Below are 24244 nucleotides of genomic sequence, written 5' to 3'. Positions count from 1 at the left end.
GCCCTGGAGAAGAGGTGAGGAAGTGCAGGGCAGGGTGGGCGGAGCTGGGAGCAGAGCAGGTTCAGTGCTGGGGGTGGGAGGGGCGGGGGCTCCAGAGCAGGGAGACCTACATCCTTATGACCTGCAGGGATGGGAGCCAGAGAAGGGGGGCACACGAGGGTGCTAACCCTTCAGGAAAGACTCAGAGGAAGAGATGGGCTTGGCAGGAGGGGGACCCAGGGGGGAGTCGTGAAGCTGGACAGGCGACCACGGCCAGAACGGGGGGCACTGTGACTGGCCCAGCAGCCCGCGGTGGTTCTCGGCCCAGGGGGATCCCAAGAGTCACCTGGGAGGCTTTTCAAAAACACCGGTGCCCAGGCTGTATTCAAGACCGCAGATCAGGGCGCCTGGGTGGCTCGGTTGGCTGGGCGACTGCCTCCGGCTCAGGTCATGATCCTGGAGTCCCGGAATCGAGTCCCGCATCGGGCTCCCAGCTCAGCAGGGAGTCTGCTTCTCCCTCTGACCCTCTTCCGTCTCATATGCTCTCTCTCTCTCTCATTCTCTCTTTCAAATAAATAAATAAATAAATCTTAAAAAAAAAAAAAGACCATGGATCAGAAAGGGGCAGGAGAGGTCTGCAGAGCCCACTGGATGTTTACAGCTCATAGGAGATGCTACTGGACCGCCAGGGTTCAGAGCACCTCAGTTAGGGGTGTGGCAGGAAGGAAGTGGGAAGCTCTCGTGGGGAGGCAATTCCAGCTACTGTTTCATGGGTCCCCCCACCCGCCAACCCCAGTGTACAGATGAGAACATCAAGGCCCAGCTAAAGCAGGAGGCTTGTGCAGAGTCACAGAGCTCATAGGTGATGGGCCTGGGCCCAGAGACGGGGGAGGCAGGGCCCCAGGGCTGGCAGGCAGAGGCCGGCAGGGCTCCACTCCCCCATCTGCGGGGGAGCCTAACAACATTGCAGGGAGAAGACAGGAAGGAACAAGAGGAGCTGGGCTCACCTCCAGCCAGGGAGTGAACAGCCAGCTTGGGGAGGGCTGGACTCGGCGGGTGGCCATTCAGGAGCCCTCTCCCACCCAAGTGGCACAAAACGGGGCTCTGCATCCACTCCCTCCCTGTGCCCTTGCCTCTCCCTGCAGCCTGGACTTGGACACACGTCCTCGTTTGCTGGGAAGAAGGGCATCTCACGCCATCCTATTGACTCCTCACGGCAATCCTGAAACGTGGAGTGGACCATCACTTCTGTTTAATGGCTAGGCAAACTGCAGCCCGGAGGGGCTAGGGAACTTACCCAAGGTCACACAGCAAGGACATGGCAAAGCTGAGACTCCAAGTGCTCAGGAGGGAGCCCATGCCCTTGGCTGGGCGCATGGAAGTGACTAGAAATCAGGAGGGCACACAGAGCCTGGCTTTCTCCGCAGGGACCTGTGGTACAAGAGCTGACGGGCATCCATTCATGTCAGCGACCAGAATGCCTCCAGTTCCCTACTCCATTCAGTGGCATCCCCACTCCTTACCCATCTTCACTCCCGTCCTTTCTCCTATTAGAGGAGGACCAGCCAACTGAGACAAACAGTTATGGCAAGTTTCAGAGAGGCCCAACGCTGGGAGGTGAGAATTCCTCTCTAAGTCTTTTCTCTGCCAGAGACGTGGCCGGGGCCGGGGACGCAAAGACAACGCTCCGGTACTTGTCCCCCACCCCCTCTGCCCCCTGCTCATACTCTAAACTACGTGACCCATAGTCCTTGGATATGCTCCCTGGGTAAAGTTTCCTCCCTGCCAGACTTTCTGCTGGATTTCAAGAGCAAACCAGAGATTTTTATCTTTGTGATTTGCTTCAAATGTGTTTGCTCGATGGTTAAGAAAGACGGGCTTCACCACTGTTCACACCTCCTCAAAGGCCCTTCTCTGGCCTCTGAAGGATCCATCTCCTGGCTGCCACTGGCTGCCCAGCCCAAGCAAGTGGGGAATGTGTGAGCTTCCGGCTGCCAGAGCCCCCTGCCCCCCCAACTGCCTGGACAATGTCATACAACCCGCCCCCCTCGCTGGGGCGCAAATGAGCCTGAAAGGAGGGTCTACCAGATGCCTCTTAAGAGCAAACCGGGCAAATGCCATTTGCTCTCTGGGGGGAAGGAAACTGCCTAAGCAGTGCGTGGCTTCCTTAATGGGTGGCTTTGAGTTCGTGGGAGAAACGTGTAGAAAGGGGGATCAGCAGCTGCCTCAGAGGTGGCCCTCGCTGGCCAGCCCCTCGGGAAGAGAAGCACAGTCTCCTCGGGGCACCTGACGTACAGGGATGAACAGAGTCAGAGAGGAGGCAACCGATTGGTGTTCCCCAAACTGATCATCCCAGGATTATTTTCTTTATCCAAGGGGACTCACACACCCTCACCCAGCTGCATCCAGCCACAAACCAGCCTGTCCTTGGGTAGGTCTCGGAGTGTAGGCATCAGGGAAACACAACACATTGGATGGCCTCCACAGTGGGGACAGTCTCAAGTTCCGGGTCCCAGCTACAGACTTGCTGCCCAGGAGAGCACATTCTCTGGAGAAGTGGCAGAGAGAGGAGGTATTTGAAGAGGCCCTGAGGCCAGCAACTCAGAGGCCAGGCGTCTGGGGGCATTTGGAGGCAGCCAGTCAGGCTGACAGAAAAGGGGGACAAATCCTTGACTTGTCACAGCAGAAATGTTCCCCAGGCACATCATCACTTCTCTGAGCATTGCTCTCTGCATCTGTAAAGTGGGACATTGTCCCGCACAGGACAGTATGGGTGCCAAGTGTCCCCCACACTCAAGGACATGGTCCAGGCTGCCCCTCCGCCCCACCGCCCTGCATCCCAGACTGCCTGGTCATTCCTCCTGTGTGCTCATATGTTATGGGATATTCAGATTGTTCTCTAGCTTTCCTGTAAGTGTAGGATTTACCGACCGGATTAAACAAAAGATGCAGGTTTTAAACTCCGCACTGTGGCACAGCACATGAGACCCGTGTGTCAACCAACTTGATATTTCCAACAGACACATATTAGTGGCTTGATAAATATACATAGCAGAGGCAAAAATATATCTCTTGAGTAAGGGAGTGGGTGAGGGAGTGAATGGATGGATTTAAATCCTCTTGTAGCTCTTCCTGTGAGGACGGACCCAGGACATCTCCCCGGGCTCCTTCTCGGGGCTTCTGTAGCCTGGAGCTCTGGGTAACGGCCCCAGTGGGAAGGGCAGAGGCCAGCTGCTGTCCCCCAGCGGGGAGGGCCCACAGTGGGGCCAGGAGCTCCCTGAGGCAAACTCACACGGCGCCCCACAATGAGCAAAGCAGGACCCTTTGTTTCCTCCACCCTTTGTGCACACTCTGCGCTCCCCCAGGGCTGCCTGCGCCCGTGCTGTTGCTAAGGAACCATCTCTCAGAGCACCTAGGGGAGGGGAGCTGTGCTCACCAGGGCTCTGGAGCCCGTGCCCACTCCAGGGCTTTGTGGTGGGACCAGATGAGGCCTCCCCTGGACCAACACCTGCACTCAATGAGGTCTTTCCCCAGGCCCGGTCAGGTTGTGGATCCAGGAAATCGAGGTGCCTGGGGTTGTCCTGGAAAGAAAGATGGCTGCCGGTCCCTTCCCAAAGGGGAGAGAGCGAGAGATGGGCACTCCAGCCCGTCTGGTGAGCCGGTGAGGCAAGAGGATGATGGCAAGGCCACAAGCTCAGAGACGCTGGGAGACGTTTAGGGGTATTTGTTCCTTGGTGTGAAGTCCCCGAGGGGGGCAGAGAAATGCCACCACTGCAGGCAAGGAGACAGGCTGCTGTATCCAGCACCACCTCTCCACTTTCCTCTCTGTGTCCAGACTCCCTACCTCTCCAGCAGCACAATTCTTCCCTCTGCCTACGAGGCTCTTCCTTCTCTTTGTTAATTCCTGCTCATTCGTAGGATCTCCTCTTGCCCAGGAAGGCTTTCCGGAACCCCCAGGCTGGGTCAGTCGCCACCCCACTCCCCTTCTTACTCTCTTGGGGCACCCTGCACTCAGCAGCCGTCTTATTCACAGTATAAACCCCAACACCCAGGATGGACAGACTGATGAGGAACACATACGTTCGGCATCGTACTCTTTTTCAAATCTTTCATTTCTTAGCACGGTTGTCCCGGCTTTTTAGACAAATGCCAAATGCCTCAAAGGCACTTACTGAGACTTAATAAGCATCCATCCCCTCCCCATACCGCCCCCCCATTCAGCCCTTAGTCCAATGTCAAGCACAGGAGTGGGCAATCAAGAGCAGTTTGCTGAGAGCTTGCTGCCTGCTCGCTGCCTGCCCTGAGCCTCCAGAACACCCCTGCCGGGAAACAGAGTGAAGGATTCTTGGGCATCTGCAGAGACTGAAGGCCAGGAGCCTGGACTCGGCCCCCAGGCAGCAAGGAAGGAATTAGCTCCAATCGCATTAATGTGGTTCTTCAGGAAACGCTGCTGAATCAGAGGTTACAGCCACCACCAGCTGCCTCTTTTTAATAGGACACTAATGCTCATTCTGAGCAATTACTCTATTTGCAATGGTTTCTTAATGTTCAGTTTCTGGAGCCCTGAGAGGAAAGCATCTTGTGTTTCCAGTAACCAGCTCTCCACTGGGCAACACAGGAAAATGAGCTGGGGAAATGCCCTTCCTGGCCAGTCCGGGCACCCAGGCTCCAGACAGCCCGAGGAAAGGGTGGGAGGCTGGCTTCCCTGCCCAGCTCACACTCCCATGGCCTCACCGAGGGTCGGCCTATATAGGCAGAGGCAGGTGGGTCTCTATACACAAAAAAAGCCTCCCTGAGATTTCTCTAGGGCTCCCTGCGCAGTTACACCGCTGCTGAAGGCAAGTCCCTGCTAAGTGCTCTAACAGCATCCAGCACCTCTCCCAGCGTAACGCTTATCATGCTCAGCATTTTTATTTTAATAGCATTTTCCATCTTGATTATTAGGGTGATTAAGTTTCGTTGGGGAGGGAAAAAAAAGCAAAGTGTAAAGGAGGAAACAGGTTGTATTACCACAGCACTCAAAGATCATACCTCTTTCTAATATATTTTCTATGCATAGGCACACATAAAGATCTGAAAATACCATTTTTTTTAAATAGGGCTAATCATACCATCCACCCTGTTTTTTAACAATAGGGTGGCCATACTTTATTGTAATTGCTTATGTAATCTGCCTTTTCAATAAGTTTTTGGCACAGTGTGGACAGCACCTACTGGGGAGGAAAAAATTTTCCTTTATCCCTCAAGATTCCTCTGGTTGGTCTAAGAATTAAATTGACATAAGAACAGATTAACCAAAGAAAATAAAATTTAATTATGTACCTATAGGGAATCTACGTAAACATTAGAGAGCCAAAGACAGGCACAAGCAAAATGAGGTATATATGTCATTCTGGAGTAAGGAGCAGGGGGTAGGGTTCTGGCACTACAAAGGGAAGAAAAGCTATTCACAGGAAGAATGGAAAAGGTGAATGTTAAACTAATGTTTGCTGGGCATCCAGAAACACTGTGACATAGGATTTTGATCACACCAGCCTTGCTAGGTTCCTCCCAGTCGACCACACCTAGGTTCATATATACTAAAGTATTCTATGGTGATAGCTCCCTTCCCTGAGCAGGTCTTCTATCCAAATTCTTTTAGGCAGTTAAGGGGAGGGGGGAAAAAGAAAAACCTATTGAGTCTTCTGTTTCTTCAAAATAGCCTAAAAAATCTGCATGCCAAAAAGATACATTTTGGGGTAGCAAATTTTGCTCCCCTACATACCCAACTCTACCAAGTTCACTGATGCTTACTGGGCAGAGAGCCTAGCACATTGCAGTCACTCCATAAATGCTAGCTGGTGAAACGGTGCATCAGTCAGGATTCTCTGGGTTGCAAGCAATCCAATTAAAGTACCTAATTAAGCACCCAATTAAAACTGGCTAAAGTAAAAAAAGAATATTTTAGCTAAAGAATCTTGGCTGTTCCAAAATAATTCTAACCTCAAGTGAGACTTAATCGAGTAACTCATCCAAGACCCAATCAATCTCAGTCACTGTGTCTCTCTCTCCTGTCTTATGTGGTGTTAGTGTCATCTTTAGTTTCCTTGTGGTGGCCCAGAAACTCTGGCTAGACAACATGTCACATCCTCACACCACATCGTCCAGGAGAAGAAAGCAACTTACTTCCAATAATGGTAGCATACGTTCTGGAGGGAGGGGATCACTCTCTTTAGCCTATATCTGGGCACACGCCTTTCTCTGAACTCACCTCTGCGGTCAAGGGGATGGCTAGAACTGGGCATGGGGTCAATCTCACCCAAGTCCCAGGGGGGAGAAGAGAGAATAAATGAATTCAACAAAGGGAAATCCCAGTATTGAAAGGGAAAGGAAAGGAAAACACAAATACCCACTAGAGATGAATGATGGATAGATGGATGGACACATAGGCAGGTATAAGAATGAATCAGCTATTGAGGAGAGCATTATGGTTCTCACTCAGAGAAAGGAGTTTGTAAGGCAGGTGAAGTTCATGGGGAAGGCAGGTTCCTACCCCAAGGCATGAAGATGTTAGCACAGACCTAGGCCATCATGTCCAGAGGAGGTCCAGCTGTCACCCAGTGACTTGTCAGGGCATTTCCTCATTTTCAGTCTTGGTTTCTCCATTTGTAAAATGAGCTGGGGGTTAGGGATGGGCTAGGTTAGATCTCTTCTGGTTTTAAAATACTATAGTTGAATCGTTTCAGACATTATCCTAAAAGTTAGCTGGCCTCAGCACCTCACCCCAGGGTCAGCCGACCACTGTGAAAGAGTGAGGGTTAGCTGAGTGGAAGGACCCTCACCATTGCCGATCACCAAGAAACCCGAGTAATGCAAGGGGAACCTGTAGATGCACAAAAAGTGTGCTTGGGTCCTCTACACCAGAGTTCTCTGGAACTTTGGTGATTTGTGTCTGAAATTAACGACTCTGGCTTGACTCTGAGTGCAATGGGAAGCCTCTGGAGGGTTTCAGGCAAACGATTGCCATGATCTGACTCCCATTTTAAGAGTCTCTCCAGCAGCTATGTTGAGACTAGAGGAGGGAAGTCCCTTCTCACTCCATGGCTCTCCTCCCCTTCCTGCTTACCTCCACCTCTCTTTAAGGCAGCCAAGAGTTCTCATCTTATATCAGTGAATCAAACTGTGAGGATATGAGAGTGGAGACGGTCCCTCTTCTGTCTTGACAGCTTGGAAAATATGGGACTTTCGGCTGTTTTCAACCAGGTGAAAAATAAATTAGGCCATCCAAATGAGAATGAAACAGCACACCTAAAAGAAGATAAACCTCTATCTGGATTATTGCAATGGCCTCTCAACTGTCTCCCTGTGTCCATCCTTGCCCTGCCCCCAGCAGGACGGGACAGTCTATTCTCAACACAGCGCCTGAGTGACTCTTAAAAGGGAAGTCCAACCACATCAGTCCTTTGCTCCAAACCCTCCTGCGGCTTCCTGTCTCACTCAGAGTCAAGCCAAAGTCCTTGCAATGACATATGGAAACCATCTTTGTTTCTTACTCATCAAGTTTATTGTCTGTTTTCCCCACTGGCATGTGCACCCTTCATGAGGGCAGGGTCTTTTCTCTGTTTTGTTCATGACACTAGTCTACCTCCAGTCCTGACACCCAGGAGATGCTCAAAAACTGTTTGTTGACATCCGTTGAAGGCACCCTTCTCTCCTACCCTTCTTCTCGAGTGGGAGGCAGATGGTGGAGCCTCGGAGTGTGTGCTGTAGTCTGAGGTGGGTATTTCCAAGCAGGGAGCAGGAGAAGGCAAAGTGGAAATGCAAAAAGCTTTCCGGCTACGGAAAGCTTGCCTGGGCAATCTCGTTATTTATGGAATTAATTTATGCAATTTTGTGTACGCTGAGGTCAAATAAACCTTTTTGTTTTGTTCATTTATTTCATTCTTTTACCATACTATCTAAACAGAGGTATTCAAGATAAATAGAAAAGAATTTAGCTGGTCCAAAAACTTGGGAATTCTGTTTCCTCAGAGATTTGTCTTAGGTAACTGATTTCTTTCTACGTCAGGAAAGAAATTGGAGCACTGCCTCACTGAGCCATCAGATGTCTGGGTTTGCAAAACCCGCACTCAGGGCCATTCATTTCCTCCAGAGCACTTGGCTTGAAGTGAAGTAATGAGGTTGCTCATTGAGTGGAGATGCCTTCCAGGCAGCAAGAGATTCAAACAGGAATCCCTCCCTAGAAGGAGACCTGCAGACCTTCCCACTTCATTATCCTTAATAATAAAGGCAATTCTGCATTAGGGAAGTCGGTCTCGGGGCGGGGGGTGGGGGGGGCGTGCTCTGCAGATGGTCTAAGGACAAGTGCCCCATCCACAGCCCTGCTGATTGCCATGCCTGCAGGTTTGGTTCCAGGTGACCTTCCCATCCTCCCCTCCCAAACCCCCTAACATCCCAGCTCTGCCAAAGCTGATTGGACAATGGTGGTCAGGTGACCCACGAACAGCTGATCTTGGGCTAGCAAGCTACATATGATGTGGCCTGGGACAGCAAAAGGAGCTGGACCAGTCAGATGTGCTCTCTCAGGAATTTGATCAGGGTGATGATGCTATTAGCTATGAGAGGAGAGTAAAAAAAGGAGAGTAGGGGGTGGGGGGCCGGGAGATGGACAGAATGATATAGCAGAGAAGAAACAGAGCGGCTGAGTGAGTAAGCCAGCAGGGGCATGAGAATGAATGGACAGTGAAGTAGCTGAGCCACATTAAGGATGGGCCATCACTGCAAAACCCAACCCTGAAGTGGATGTGGATGCCAGACCCATGTTCCACCTCCAGGCTCTGGGAATCACACCATACTGAGCCACACTGAGTACAGGTTCAAGAACCCACCCTGATCCCATTCTGGGATTTGTGTTTTCTCTTTTTGCCTGTGCCACTCTTACAATAACCACGCCACCCCATCGACTTTACTTATTTCTTGACCTAGCCAGCGTGTTCTGTCTCTCTTCCAAGCAGAAGGGCTAACTCAATCTGATGTCTTAATTAATTTGACCAAGCATCAATATTAAAGGATGGAGTGGTTAGGTTGTAGAACTAGTCATTAAAGGGAATTCTGACTTTCCAATTGATAAGCAGTTAGCAACAGCTGCTTAATCTAACAGGGGTTCCCCATCTCAGAGTTAAAAACAACTATCATTTACTGAATGTCTGCCATGGAATGTGCCTTTTCTGTGTGCTTTACATATTTCCACTTGTTTAATATGCTATGGGGTCCTACTGTTTTCATCTAGCCCTTTTACAGACAAGGGAATACAACTAGTAGGAGGTAGAGCTGGGATTTGAAACCATGGAGCCCAGTTCCAGAATCTGTGTTCTGAGGTCCCTCTAGTTTTCAGTCTGTCAGTACAAACTACCCTTTCTAATGTACCCAAAATCTGCGGTTGTTTCAAACCTCTTTTCTCAGTTAATACATTCCACGGATCCACAGTATAGAAAACAAAACTGGATGGAGCTGCTCTGATTGAAGATGGGGGTGGGGCAGCTAGAGTCACAGCCACCTGATCCCCCTTCAGTGCCCCTGGCCCCTTTGCTGTGGTCCCTGGAGAATCACCACCTCCCTCTTCCCCAACAGGGAGTGTGGTTTGAAATCTCCAGTGTGTGTGTTTGTGGGCAGGGGGAGAGAAGCTAAGCATCTGGAACCTAGGCTTCCAGGGGAGCTCTGCTCCCAATGCACTCTGTGACCCGGCAAGTCATATCACCTCTCAGATTTCAGGGTAACACCTGTAACTCACAAGGGGACCCAACTTTCTGCCCATCCCAAGCTGCTGCTTGGTAGTTGGGCCAGGCTGCTACCAAAGCCTCCTCTAGCAAATTATGTTCTTCCTAGATCGGCTGGAAACAAAAGAAAGGAAAATAAAGAAAGGAAAGAGCAAGGCTTACTCTGCCCCTAGCTCTCAGCTCACCGACTGGGTGCAGAAGCAACAGTACCTCCCATGTCAGTCATCAGCTTGAACCTTTGGGATTACTCCTCAAATGGGAAGGGTTAACTCTCTCCCTCTCTCCTTTCCTCTCTCTCTCTCTTCCTCCCTCCCTCCCTCTTGCCCTACCTAGCCCCTGTATGTGTGTGTTTCTCAATCTCCCCTCTTTGTCTTGCTACTTTCTATCAGGGATTTGGACTTTTATCAAACACAAGTACTATATTATCAACCAAGAAAGCACTCACTATCTGTTTGGTTGTAGAACTTAAAATGTCCTTTCTGATAAATGAATCCTGCTTCTTTCCATAGACTATGATGTTTTAAAAACACATTTATACAGAACATAATTCAATTTTTAAAAGAGCTATAAAGTAGGTTTCTCCACAGAGATCAAAGCCCCACTTCCTGCAGGTCGTACGCAGGGCTGTATCTATTTGTCTGCAGAGATAAGAAGGGCCAACATCCAAACTGAACTAATTTCAGAGCATGCCCAGCAGATTGGTGATAAATGCCTTTTAACAGACTCTGTTGAAATGTGCAATAGCACTGTCTTACAGACACAAGAAAGCCCTATGCTCTGGGGTGTAATTACTGAGTGATGGTATGTTAGGATCATTTCAAAGAAATGCTCCCCAGGCAGAAACAGGGACTCAGGAGCCAAAATGAGAAAGGGCCTTAGGCAGGAGGACAAAACTATTTACCAGGAAGGGGGTGGCAGTAATTTCTGGGTCATGTGACACAACAGCTTCCTGGTCAAAAAAGCAGCTTCTGACTCACACCAACAGTGAAACTGCCCAAGGGATTAAGGTTTTTTCCACTCAGGTCTCATTTGGGACCAGAATCAGGTCTTCCCCACTAATTCTGTCCTTTTTCTTCATAAAGGGCCATAATCACGATAATGAAAATCATTTTGTGAAAGCATTTTCTAGGCCAGCACGGAGTTAGGTGTTTACTCGTTCAACCATCTTACAAATCTTTATTGTCAAGCCTACTGTGTGCCAGGCTCTATTTGGGGTGTTGGGGATACAGTGATGGGTAGAATATAGAAAGTCTATCTTCTCATGGGGCTCACATTCAAGTGGGAAGAGAATTTTAAAATGAGCAAATAAAGGGGTGCCCGGGTGGCTCAGTTGGTTAGGCATCTGATTCTTGATCTCAGCTCAGGTCTTGATCTCGGGGTTGTGGGTTCTACTTAATAAAAAAAAAAAAAGCAAATAAATATACAATTAATGAGAAGTGCTTAGGAGAAAAATAAATGAGGCTAAAGGGGTAGAAAGTGAAGAGGGGTACCATGTCAGAGAGAGTAGTATAGTCTTCAGGATAGGGTATCATCTGAGAGTAACCTAAAGGAAGTGAGACATCAAGCCATAGAGAGAGAGAGAGAGAGAGAGAATGGTCCAAGTAGAAGAAATACCACTGGGAAAGGCGACAGCATGCTTGGTATGTTGGAGGAACAGCTGGGAAATCAGTAGGTATGGTATAGAACGAGCAAAGAGGAGAGAGGTAGGGCATGAGATCAGAGGGGTCATGGGCCTTGTAGGAAGGGTACAGACATGGGACTTTATTCTGGCACCAATGGAGAGTCTTGATTTTTTTTCTTTAGAACGGTTCTGGCTACTATGGGGGAAACAGAATTTAGGACAACGGTGGAAGCTGCGATGCCGTTTCGGCAGCAAATGGAACAGTCTGGAGGAGAGACTTCAGTGCTAACCACAAGGATGGAGAAGAGTGGCCCCACTGTGAACATATTTCAAAAGTGGCAGCAACGTATTTGTTGCTGAATTGACTCGAGAAGAAAAAAATAGGTCAAAGATGATTCCATGAATTTTGGCTTGAGCAAATGGGAGAATTCGTGGTGCCATTTGCAAAATGAAGATTTGAAGGGGGAGCTGGTGGGGAGGGATCAAGAATTTGGCTTTACCACGGGTGTGCCCTGCCCCCCAGTGCTCTTACCTGGCCTCGCTAAAACCAAGAGCGTGCACTGTCCCAGCACTCACCCCTTGCATCAATAAAGCTGTGGACATGCCCCACCCTCAACACTCTCCCACAGCCTTGCTAAAACTGGTGGGAAAGTACGTTCATTCAGGAAACACCTAGTGATCGTCTGTCTATGCTGGCCAGAGGGGGCTTGTGTTCCTGGGCCCCCTGGGACTACAACAATCAGAAAGACAGTTTAGAGCACGCTCAGGACACTCATGCACAGAGACTAAAACACATATCCATTCTGCCTGTGAAAAAGGCCCATTTACTTGTGGATAGGCTTCGGGTTTGCCACACATTTAGAGGTTACAAAGGCACTCTCAGGGAATGTAGGCAGAAAGACATCATTTTTACAGTCTCCTGTGGCCTTGCCAATGCTTGCAGGTACTTCCCAGAAAAGAGCGTATATACTTGTCTGAAGCCCTGATTCTTTCAACTGTCATCCAGGGGATACCTCCAGATCTCCAGAGGTCAACAGTTGCAGTTCCACAGGACTGCATATACCTACAAGCTGCTGCCTGAGGACCTGGCCTCCAATCAGCCTAAAACTAGGTGCTAACTGAGATCACTCCCTCTGGAACACACTTGGCACACCCTCAACAACTGGAACCTACTGGAACCTATCAAGAATAAATCAGAGTACTTTGACCATAATAAAGGTACAAGAGACAACTAAGAAGTAGGGCAAGGTTGAAAGATAAGTTTCCCCTCCTACACAAGGCCACTGCTTCAAGACTGGGAGAGGCAGCTGTTTTGCATAATACATAAAAACAAACACAGAGAGTCGAGCAAAATTAGAAAACAAAGGAATATGTTTCAAACAAAAGAACAAGACAAAAATCTCAGGGGGAAAAAAAAACACACAAACCCTTAATAAAACAGAGATAAGTAATCTGTCTGATAAAGAGTTCAAAGTAATAGAAAGATGCTCGCTAAACGCAGGAAAAGGATGGATGCACACAGTGAGAACTTCAACAAAGAGACAGAAAATATAAGAAAGTACCAAACAGAAATCACAGAGCTAAAGAATACAGTAACTGAAATGAAAAATACACTAGAGGGGTTCAACAGAAGAACAAATCAACAACCTGGAAGACAGGGCAATGGCGCTCACCCAAACAGAGCAACAAAAAGAAAAAGAATTTTGAAAAGTTAAGATATCTTGGGGCGCCTGGGTGGCTCAGGCAGTTAAGCATCTGCCTTCAGCTCAGGTCATGATCTTGGGGTCCTGGGATCAAGCCCCATATCAGGCTCTCTGCTCAGCAGGAAGTCTGCTTCTCTGTCTGCCTGCCACCCCCCCACCACGACTTGTTTTCTCTCTCTCTCCCTCTCTCTCTAATAAATAAATAAAACCTTTTTTTAAAGTAAAGATACCTTAAGAGACCAATAAATAAAATCTTTTTTAAAAAAAGTAAAGATATCTTAAAAGACACCATCAAGCAGAATAACACTCACATGATAAGGGTGCCAGAAGGAGAAGAGAAAGGGGCAGAAAACTTACTAGAAAAAATAACGGCTGAAAACTTCCCTAACCTGGGGAAGGAAACAGACATCCAGATCCAGGAAGCAAAGAGAGTTCCAGATAAGATGAATTCAAAGGGGTCCACATGAAAACACATTATAATTAAAATGTCAAAAATAAAAATAAAGAATCTTGAAAGCAGCAAGAGAAAAACCACTTGTTACATACAAAGGGATCACCATAAAACTAACAGCTGATTTTTCAGTAGAAATTTTGCAGGCCAGAAGTGAGAGGCTTGATATAGTCAAAGTGCTAAAAGTAAAAAACTTTCAACCAAGAATACTCTAACCATCAAGTCTATCATTCAGAATTTAAGGAGAGATAAAGAGTTTTTCAGACAAGCAAAAGCTAAAAAAGTTCATCACCACCACACTGGCCTTATAAGAAATGTTAAAGAGACTTTTTTTTTTTTTTTAAGCAGAAAAGACATTAACAAGAAAACATACTAAAGTAAAAATGTCACTGGTAAAGGTGAATATACAGAAATGGTATGAACCACTTATAAAGACAGAATGAAGGTTGAAAGAAAAAAGTAGTAAAAATTAACTATAACTACAATAATTAGTTAAGAGATACACAAAATAAAAAGATGTAAAATATGACATCAAAAACATAAAATGTGTTGGGGGCAAATAAAAATGTAGAGGTTTAAAACGTATTCAAATTTAAGCCGCTATCAACTTAAGATAGCATATAAATAAATAATATATAATATGAACTTATTATATATACAGCCTGCTGTATGTGAATCTCATGGTAAAAAAAAAGAAAAGCAAAAACCACAAAGCAAAAACCTATAGCAGCTACACAAAAGATCATGAGAAAGGAACATAAGCATAACATTAAAGAAAGTCATCAAACCACAAGGGAAGAGAACAAGAAAAGAAGAAAGACAGAGAGAGGAACTACAAAAACAGCCAAAAAAAGAATTACTTTAAATGTAAATGGACTAAAATCTCCAATCAAATGACACAGAGTGGCTGAACTGAGTAAAAACAAAACAAAACAAACAAAAAAGACTCATCTATATATTGCCTATAAGAGACTCACTTCAGATCTAAGGATGCACATAGACCAAAAGTGAATGGATGGAAAAAAGATATTCCCTGCAATGGAAATGTAAAGAAAGCTGGTGTAGCTATTTATACCTGTGTCAGACAAAATACACTTTAAAACAAAGACTGTGATAAAAGACAAAGAATGGCATTACATAATGATAAAAGGGTCAATCCAATGAGAGGATTTAGTTGTAAATATTTATGCATCTAACACAGCAGGACCTAAATATAGAAAGCAAATATGAACAGACCCAAAGGGAGAAATTCACAGCAGTACAATAATAGTAGGGGACTTTAATACTCCACTTACATCAATGGATATATCACCCAAAGAAAAAATCAATAGGGAAACACCAGTCTTAAATGACACCTTATACTAGATGGACTTAACAGTTATATACAGAACATCCCATCCAAAAGCAGGAAAATATAAATTCTTCTCAAATGCACATGGAACATTCCCTAGGATGGATCACATGTTAGGCCATGAAACAGATCTCCATAAATTAAAGAAAACTGAAATCACATCAAGCATCTTTTCCAACCACAATGGTATAAAACTAAAAGTCAATGACAAGAAAACTGAAGAAATCACAGATATGTAGGGATTAAACAACATGCTACTGAAAAACCAATGAGTCAATGAAGAAATCAAAAGGGAAATTAAAAGAAAATACCTTGAGACAGATGGAAATGGAAATAAACAATCCAAAATTGAGGGGATGCAGCAAGAGCAGTTCTAACAAGGAAATTTATAGCAATACAGGCCTACCTCTTGAAACAAGAACTCAAACAATCTAGCTTTACACCTAAAGGAACTAGAAAAAGAAGAACAAACTAATCCCAAAGTTAGTAGAAGGAAGGAAATCATTTAGAGAACAGCAAAAATAAATGAAATAGAGACTTAAAAAAAAAAAACAATAGAAAGGATCAATGAAACTAAGCTGGTTTTGAAAGGATAAACAAAATTCACAAACTTTTAGCTAGATTCACCAAGAAAAAAAGAGAGAAGTTTCAAATAAAATGAAATGAAAGAGGAGAAATTACAACTGATACCATAGAAATATGAAGGAAGGATCATAAGAGACGAGTATGAACAATTACATACCAACAAACTGGACAACAAAGAACATATGGATAAATTCCTAGAAATATACAATCTTCCAAGACTGAATCATGAAGAAATAGAAGATCTGAATAGACCGATTATTAGTAAGGAGATTCAATCAGTAATCAAAAGCTCCCAGCAAAAGTCCAGGACCAGATATCTTTACTGGTGAATTCTACCAAACATTTGAAGAAGATTTAATATGTATCCTTCTTAAACTATTCCAAAAAATTAAAGATGAGAGAACACTTCTAAACATGTTTTATGAGGCCAGCATTACCCCAATTCCAAAACCAAATAAGGAGACCATAAGAAAAGAAAATTACAGGCCAATATCCCTGATGAACATGGATGTGAAAATCTTCAGCAAAATATTAGCAAACTGAATTCAACAATACATAGAAAGGATCAAACACCACGATCAACTGGGATTTATTCCAGGGGTGCAAAATGGTTCGACATCCGCAAACCAATGGGATATACCACATTAAAACAATAAGGAATAAAAATCATATGATCATCTCAAATGCAGAAAAAGCATTTGATACAATTCAACACCATTTATGATAAAAACACCCAACCAAGTTGGTAAGAGGGAAAGTGCCTCAACAAAATAAAAGTCACGTATGACAAACCCACAACTAACATCATGTTCATATTCCTGAAAGCTTTTCCTCTAAGACCAAGAACAAAAGAAGGATGCCCACTTTCACCACTTTTATTCAACATAGTATTAGCAGTCCTAGCCATGGCAATTAGGCAAGAAAAATATATAAAAGGCATCCAAATGGGGGGTGGGGAGGAAATCCCACTATTTGCAGATGATTCAAATGATACTATATACAGAGAACCCTAAAGGCTCCACACACATACACATAAAAACCCTGTTAGAACTAATAAATGAATTTAGTGAAGTTAGAACTAATAAATGAAATTAGTGATACAAGAATCAATTTACAGAAATCTGTTGCATTTCTATAAACTAATAGTGAGCTATTGAAAAGAGCAATTAAGAAAACCATCCCACTGATAATTGCATCAAAAGGAAGAAAATACCTAGGAATAAATTTAGCCAAGGAGAGGAAAGACCTATACACTGAAAACTGTAAGCCACTGATGAAAGAAATTGACAAAGACACAAATAAATGGAAAGATATTTCCTGCTCACAGATTGGAAGAACTAATATTGTTTACATGTCCATATTGCCTGAAGCAATCTACAGATTCAATGCAATCCCTATCAAAATTCCAGTGGCATTTTAAACAGAAATAGAACCGATAATTTTAATATTTGTAGGGAGCCACAAAAGACCTGGAAGAACAACAATCTTGAGAATGAAGAACCAGACACAAGGCATTATGCCCCCTGTTTTCGAATTATACTACAAAGCTGTAGCAATCAAAACAGTATGGCACTGGCATGAAAACAGACACATAGATCAATGGAAAAGAAAAGAGAGTCCAGAAATAAACCCACATATATATGGTCAATTAATTTGCAACAAAGGAGCCAAGGGTAAGGGTAGTCTCTTCAATAAATGGTGTTGGGAAAACTGGACAGTTACAGGCAAACACATGAAAGGAATTCGCTATCTTATGTCATACACAAAAACTTACTCAAAGTGGGTTAAAGACTTGAATGTAAGACCTGAAACCATAAAACTCCTAGAAAAAAACACAGGCATAAGCTCCTTGACATCAGTCTTGGCAGTGAATTTTTAGGTTTGACTCCAAAAGCAAAGGTAACAAAAGCAGAAATACACAATGAGATTATATCAAACCAAAAAGCTTCTGCACAGCAAAAGGAACCATCAGTGAAACAAAGATGCAACCTACTGAATGGGAGAAACTATTTGCCAATCATACGTCCAATAAGAGGTTAATATCCAAAACATATAAAGACCTCAAACAACTCAATAGCACAAAACCCCACAAATAATCTGATTGAAAAATGGACAGAGGATCTAAATAGACATTTTTCCAAAGCAGACACAGATGGCCAACAGGCACATGAAAAAATGTTCAGCCTCAAGAATCATCACGGAAATGCAAGTGAAAACCACAATGAGGTATCACCTCACACCTGTTAGAACGGCTTCATCGAAAAGACAAGAAATAACAAGTATTGATGAGGATGTGGAGAAGAGAGCTCTTGTGCCCTGTTGGTAGGAATGTAAGTTGGTGCAACCACTGTGGAAAACAGTATGGAGGCTCCCCAAAGAATAAAGAGTAAAACTACCATATGATCCAGCTATTGCACTTCTGGGTATTCAACCAAAGGAAATAAAAACACTAATTCAAAGAGATATCTGCACCCCTATGTTCACTGCAGCATTATTCACGATAACCGACACATGAAAATAACCTAGAGTATCCACTGATGGATGAATGGAAAAGATGTGGAGCGTATATACAATGGAATACTACTCAGCCATAAAAAAGGAAGACAACCTTGCCATTTAGAACAACACATATGGGCCTTGAGGTTTGTTAGGTTGGCCGGTGGTGCAGGTGGCAAAGAATTGCTCCAAGAGTAGACCAACACACAGGACAGAGTTGATTCACTTTCCAAGAGAGGAGAGGAGTCAGACATTAAGAGAAATGTCGGCCCCAAGTTCCTGTGAGGCTGGGCCTTTTAAGGGGTTTTCAAAGATGTGAGAGGGTTGCAGCTGCATTCACGGGGAGGGGCTGGTGGGGAGGGAGTCCCATTCTTGGCAGGGGAGAGCAGAAGGTGGCAGGTTTCCAAGGGGCTCTGTCCAGGGCTCCACCAGGATGCCGGTTGTGGTCAGGCTAGAGAAGATGTTTTGTAGTTGGGGTCTACTTTCCAAGAATGTAGGGCACCATGGCCTGGGAAAACAAAGTTAGAGCCAAGTGCAGACACCTGTGAGTTTTGCCTGGAAGCATGGTTGGGGGTGGCAGGGGAGGGCGCACTTTGAATAGACTCCTCTCAAGGGTATTACGCTAAGTGAAGTAAGTCAGGCAGAGAAGGACAAATACTGTATGATTTCACTTATACGTAGAATCTGAAAAACAAAAAGGAAGAAACAAACCAAAACTCATAGGCACAGATAACAGACTGTTGGGTATCAGGAGGGTAGAGGGTTGGGAGGTGGGCAAAAAGGGTGAAGGGGGTCCAATGTATGGTGACAGATGGCAATGAGATTTAGTGTGTGTGATCACCTAGTAATGTACACCAATATCAAATTATTATGGTGTACACCAGCAACTAATATAATGCTCTATATCAATTTTATCTCAATTTTTATTTATTTAAGATTTTTATTTATCTATTTATTTGACAGAGAGAGACAGCAAGAGAGGGAACACAAGCAGGGGGAGTGGGAGAGGGAGAAGCAGGCTTCCCGCTGAGCAGGGAGCCCGACGTGGGGCTCGATACCAGGACCCAGCAAAAGAGGCTGCAGGAGTGGCCAGGGAGGCTGGGCTCTGTGACTGAGGGAAGCGAGTATGTCAAGGAGGGGGGCCTGATCAGCAAGGTCAAAAGCTGCTGGTAAACAGCAAACATGGGAAACTGAGGCTCCACCTTGGAACCGACAAGACGGACAGAAATGGAGGTGGTAGCTGACCTTGACAAGGTCATGATCTGTAAGCCAACATGCAGGCTGCCAGCTAAACATTACTGTCTCCATTTTACAGATACGGAAGCTGAGGCCAGGAGGGGCCCCGTGAGGCACCCAAGGGCCACATAACCAGTGAGCGGTGGGAACAGGACAGGCACGCGGATGTATCTGACGTCACTCTACTCACTGTCAGAGTTGTCTCGTTCTGGCCATCCAGGCTCCTCACCCCCGCAGCCCCTGAGAAGGTGGCCTTGAATTTAGGGCCAAGTGAGCAGTGTCAGCATGAGGTCCTTTTAGACAGCAGCTTGATCCAGCTGGAAACATAAGCCTGGTGTTTCATTTTCGTGGTTTGTATTCCTGGAACTTACTAGGCTTTCTCTCAGCTCAGCTCTTAAGAAAAATGTCATTGATTCTCACTGGACCCACAGGTGAGCAAGTTTTGAGGGCCAACTCTGCCACCCTTGATGTCCAGTCCCGAATTCTGTAACCTCTCCAGCCCAGAGAAAAGTCCGCTGGGTCCTGCCAAGGCTTGGCCCCGCCTGCTTCCAACGTGCTCAGCGCCTTCTCTGGGTCTTCCTTGTCTATCATCCCCTTGAAACTAGGGCAAAACGGCAATGAGTGCATTTCGATTTCTTCATCTCTAGAGCATCTTACTGATTACGGTGAACGTTAGCTACTTTGGAAATGCATTTTTCAGCTTTCTTCATCTCTAGAGCATCTTTACTGATTACGGTGAACGTTAGCTACTTTGGAAATGCATTTTTCAGCTTATAACACTATTTTATCAATATTTTATGATGAAAAACTTCAAAGAGAGAGAGCAAAGTTGAAAGTATTGTGCAGTGAACACCCATATGCCATCACCTCGAGTCTACATTTAACCTTTTCTTGTGCTTTCCTTCTATTCCTCCCTCTGTCCATCATCAATCTGTCTTATTTTTTTTTTTAAGATTTTTTTTATTTATTCATTTGAGAGAGAGAACAAGAGAGAGCAGGAGCATGAGCAAGGGGAAGGGTCAGAGGGAGAGGGAGAAGCAGACTCCCCACTGAGCAGGGAGCCCAATTCGGGGCTCGATCCCAGGACCCTGAGATCATGACCTGAGCAGAAGGCAGACACTTCACCGACTGAGCCATCCAAGCACCCCAACCTGTCATTTTTTTTGACTAGTTTTCAAATAAGATGCAGACGTTAGGACCCTTCACCTGTAAACACTTCAGCGTGTATATCATTAACTAGAGTTTAGTATTTGCTTACGGCTTTCCTTTTTTGAGATAAAGTTTGCAAACACAGAAATTAACAAATCTCAAGCTTAACGTATGCTGAGTTTGAACAAATACATACACACTCGGGGAATTGAAACCTCCATCAAGATACAGAAAGTTGTCATCACCCCAGAAAGTTCCCTCATGCCCTTCCCCCACCCCCACCCCAGAGGCAACCGCTGATCGGATGTTTTTCACCATAGATGATTTTGCCTATTCCAGAATTTCCCGTAAATGGAATCCTCCAGCATGAGCTCTTCTGTGCCTGGCTTCCCTGGCTCAGCACAACGCTTTTGCAACTCACTAATGCAATAGCATGTTATTAGTAGTTCATTTCTTGGGGTTTTTTGGGGTTGTTTTTGTTTTTGTTTTTATTTTTTTTGCTAGTAGCATTCCATTATGTGAATATATCACAGACTGTTCATCCATTCTCCTGTTCACTGCAATAATTATTTGGATAGGGGAAATGATTCTTTAGTGAATTTCTAGTTGGGATGCTTCTGCTTTTCTGTTAAGAATTCTCTCATCATTTAAAGCAAACTGGGTCTGAATCATGGCTGTTAGAAGCCGTGTCTTTGACATCAGAAAGCTATGGATTGCTATTTCAGTGCCGACCATTACTAACTGGGTGACCTCTTGCCAGTCACCTCGCCACCCACGCTGCGTCTTACTTTTCCCATCTGAACACTGGGCATGAAAACATCTAAAGGATGTGAGACGCTTATCAGAATGAGAGTAGCTAGTTCATTCCTTTGCTCATTCAGGTAACAATAAGTAACAGGTGCCTGCTCTGTTCTGACCCTGCTAAGCCCTGGGAAAGCAGCAGGAATCAAAAGGAGGCAGGTCTTCATGGGGCTTTCAGACTCGGTGGGTTAGGGAGACACCAGACAGCTAGCTACACAGTTAATGATTTAATTGTCATTGTTATCAGCGCTGCAGGGGGAAAAGGGGCAGGTGCTGGGAGCCTGTAACAGGGTTATTCAAGAGCAGAAACAGGAGCCAGGGTTAAGTAAGCTTAAGGGGAAGCCTTCCAGGCAGAAGGAGCCGCAGAGCTCCAGGCTCCCTGGAGGGATGGAGCAGTATGTGCTGGAAGAACTGGAGAAGGCTGTCAGGAGAGTGCAGGCGGATATGGGCGGTGGAGGGGAAGGCCAAGGAGCATGGGACAAGGGGAAGCTGGCCAGACTGGGTTTTGTAGATGGCGTTCAAAGCTCAGAACCATAGGCAGCGAGAGCCGGCTGGACTGGATCCTTCACACAGGACTGTCAGGGGGGCGCTGTCTGCTTTGTTCACTGTTAACAGCCCTAGTGCTCAGAACAGTGCCTGGATAGATTTGGGGAAGGAAGGGAGAGTGGGAGGCTTGATTTAGCCGAGGTTTGGGACTTGGGTCTGACACAGGTCGCGGGCTGCATTGCAGAGTCCGGGTAGGAGGAAGCTCGCAATGTGCATGCATTTGCTTGGGTGGCCATTAGCAAAATACACAGGCTGAGTGGCTGCAACCACGGAAGTGTATTTTCTCACACTTCCGTAGACAGGAAGCCCGAGACCAAGGTGCCATCAACGTGGCTTTTTGGAGAGATCTCTCCTCCTGGCTTGTAGATGGCTGGTTTTCACTGTGTCCTCTGACTTTCCACCGTTCCTGCCCGGAAGAGATCTCTGGTACTCTTCTTCTAAGGATGTCAGTCCTGTCAGATTAGGGCCCTACCCTTGTGACCTCATTTAACTTTATCTAAGGAGAGCCCCGCCTCCCAAAGCAATCACCACCGGGGGTCAGAGCTTTGATACAGGAGTTGGGGGGGCAGGGCCACAGTTCAGGCCACAACAGGGCGGACGCAGGGAAACCGGTTAGGAGGTTAGGGAAGAAATGCTCACGGCTTGGGTTAGGTGTTGGCACTGAGCAGAAAAGTCTACCAGCATCGGCGGTCCACTTTCACAGGGAGGGAGGAGTCGGAGGTGCCCAGGAGAACACATAGGTTTCTGCAGCGAGTGTTAGTGAATTGAGGGGTGGCCCCCGAAAAGATCTGTCCCCGTCCTAACCCCTGGGACCTGTGTATGTGACCTTATTTAGAAAAAGGGTCTTTGCAGATATCCAGGTGAGATCATCCCGGATTACGGGGGTGGGGGGTGGGGAGGCTACATCCAACAATCCAGTCCATGTGTCTCCATATAAGAGACAGAAAAATGAAGACAGGGACCAGAGAAGGCGTTGTGAAGCAACAGAGCCTGGAGTCACGTGACCACAAGGAGCACCCCCCCCCCCAAAGGTGAAAGAGGCAAGAAAGGAGTCCCCAGAGCCTTCGGTGGGGAGTACATCCCTGTCGACACCTTGATTTTGGACTTGCCATGTCCAGAAAGGTGGAAGAATACATTTTTGTTGTTTTAAGTCACCAGTTTTGTGATAACCAGCTATGGCAACCCTAGGCAGCTAATCCAAAGAGTAACTGAATCTCGGGTGAAGGTGTCACCTGGGAGAGGGGCGAGCTGGGGGGGGCCAGGGCTTGTAGGATGGGAGGGAGAGTCTAGATCGGGTGTGAAGGACCCAAGGGCAGCAGGCCGGCTCACCGTAAATATGCAATACCTGATGGCTAGTATCATTATTATTTACTTTCGGCGTGCCCTGGTGTTAGAAGAAGTGATTGCTCCCCTGGAACATACCTGATCTGCCCGGAATCTTGGGGTGGCAAACAATCTGCCAGGACACGGCAGAGCTCGGCTCTTCCCCTGCAACACTCCCCTTTGGACACCAGTATTTCCGGGTACAAAGTTCTGTTTGCACCTCTTCACCTCGAGCTGAGCCCAGCTCCACACCCACCCAGAAAGTCTCTGGCACAACCAGGCAGGTTGAACCAATGGAAACAGCCAGCCGGCCCTGCCCTCCTTCCCTTCTTCCGCCCACAGATCCACCATTGGTAGGAGTCCGCCATCTTGTGGACACCCACCGTCCTAACAGCCTGGTCCTAAATCAGGTCGGGATGAGAGAGAAGACGGCTCCAAAGTCCCTTCACGTTTCCCATTTCCAAGTACAGCTTCGTGTCATCAGGCTCCAAAGGTCAAGGGTTTGGGCGGAACCATCGTTCTGGTCTTTAAAAGAGCTAAGAGGCAAGCACAAGGGCGTGGAAGCAGGCCATGAGGGATTGCCCCTTCGGCGTCTGGTGGGTCTGCAGGTCATCCTTCAAGCCCCCCCTCTCCAGTTAATGGGGTGGGAGCGGCTTTTTGGTGGGAGAGAGAGCGTTGGGCCTACTTCCCTCTCCGCTTTCATAAACCTACAGGAGGCCTCTCTATGCCCCTGGACACGTCCAATTCTGAGTCACAGGTCAACAAGCTGGGGTCTTTCTCAAGGACTGTATTTAAAAGCTAGTGTGTGCCTCAGTGTCTTCATCCATTAAATGGGGATAATAACAGTACTTACCTGACTGATGTGTTGTTGGCATGAAATGAGTTCCTCTACACACAGTGCTTAGAGTGTTGCCTAACACCGCAGGCTCAGTACAAGTTAACTACCACAATCTACACACACAACCCCCCCCCCCCCCCCAGCAAACCCAATCTTCCAGCAACTTTCTTACAGCATTTCGATGTATCCCCACTCATGGTTGGATACCACCAGTATCCAAGTAAGCCAGGTCCTGTGGGAGAGAAATACAAATGAGGGAGGTACGGTCCTTACCTCCTGCAATTCATGGGCTAGTCCGGCAGCAGGAAAGGTGCCCATACACTCAGAATGATGGCTGCAAAGTCAAAACTAAGTCATGCTTTTAAAAAGCAACAAGAGCAAGTGTAAGGAGAAGCAGAAGATGATGCTTG

General features: G+C 46.3%; 1 long non-coding RNA gene across 2 annotated transcripts; it reads right to left on the bottom strand.

Moving 5' to 3' along the window:
* Nucleotides 1-10660: 10660 nt before the first annotated feature.
* On the bottom strand, nucleotides 10661-23187 carry LOC113939759. Of its 2 annotated transcripts, none has more exons than XR_003525343.2 (3): nucleotides 23096-23187; nucleotides 19368-19778; nucleotides 10661-11122 (listed from the first exon to the last, which is right to left on the bottom strand). It is a non-coding gene; the product is annotated as an uncharacterized LOC113939759 (long non-coding RNA). The 2 variants fall into 2 exon arrangements; XR_003525342.2 differs by having other exon boundaries at nucleotides 10662-11125.
* Nucleotides 23188-24244: the final 1057 nt, after the last annotated feature.

Source organism: Zalophus californianus, chromosome 16 (genome assembly GCF_009762305.2).
Source record: "Zalophus californianus isolate mZalCal1 chromosome 16, mZalCal1.pri.v2, whole genome shotgun sequence".
NCBI classification, from domain to species: Eukaryota; Metazoa; Chordata; class Mammalia; order Carnivora; family Otariidae; genus Zalophus; species Zalophus californianus.
The sequence above is the reverse complement of the archived record's forward strand: the minus strand, read 5'-3'. Positions and strand labels throughout refer to the sequence as shown.